This window comes from Limulus polyphemus, unplaced genomic scaffold (assembly GCF_000517525.1).
Source record: "Limulus polyphemus unplaced genomic scaffold, Limulus_polyphemus-2.1.2 Scaffold162, whole genome shotgun sequence".
NCBI lineage: Eukaryota > Metazoa > Arthropoda > Merostomata > Xiphosura > Limulidae > Limulus > Limulus polyphemus.
The window spans coordinates 982,644-983,464 of NW_013665772.1; the positions used below are offsets into that span (position 1 = coordinate 982,644).

Genomic DNA, 821 nt, shown 5'->3' on the forward strand with positions numbered 1-821 from the left:
AAGATATTGTTCATGTAATAAATCAAACACAATGGCACTTTGCCCACCTCTTTACATTTTTGGAAATGCTCCCTTATATACAGTTACTTCTATATATCACATGAATAACCAATTGGAAGCTCAGAATGTCCACCTTGTGGTTTTCTCAGCCATTTTAATGATCGTTGTGCGATATCTTTCTTTTGAAACAATATTTCAACGAGGTAGGTTGTGTTTTTAGTCTGCTCAAAATTTAATATTTTTTTAAAGAGTAAAATACATCTTAGTTACTAAACTTGATAAATTATAGTAGAATTGAATGGTATTAATGTAATAATTTTTTAGTTATTCAAATGTACATATAAAAACCTAATAAAAAATATTTTGTTTCATATCCTCCACATGTAAATTTTTTAAAGACTTAGCAACCTATATCAAGCAGCAACTGAGTACAAAGGTCATACCTAGAAGAGATAATTGTTTGCTTTACTTCTTTAGTTACTGTTCTATGTTTTAAGAAAAATAAATTTAAGAACATATTTCAAAATAGCAATAATCTATATACACATATAATGTATAATAATTGAAATGTGACTGTATTTTACAAAATACTTGTCTACTAAAATACAGCCAAGACAAATTACTTTGTACAGACCAAAGGTCAGTTTTATGTTATTTGATACGGTAACATGAGTGCACGTGAGCCGTGTCATTGTAACTTCTGTACTGTTAGCCAGGCACGGTTGAAAAGTCAATATAATAAAAATAATAAATATATATAAATGTATAATGTTAATGATAATTAGCTTATTTAGTCTAAAACTATTTAATAGTTTTCATTG

The 821-nt window shown here is 27.3% G+C and overlaps 1 protein-coding gene across 1 annotated transcript in view; it reads right to left on the reverse strand.

The window, feature by feature from the left end:
• The window catches only part of LOC106477128 (protein kinase C-binding protein 1-like), a 37,143-nt gene that overhangs the window by 31,647 nt on the left and 4,675 nt on the right, over positions 1 to 821 (reverse strand). The window lies entirely within an intron of this gene.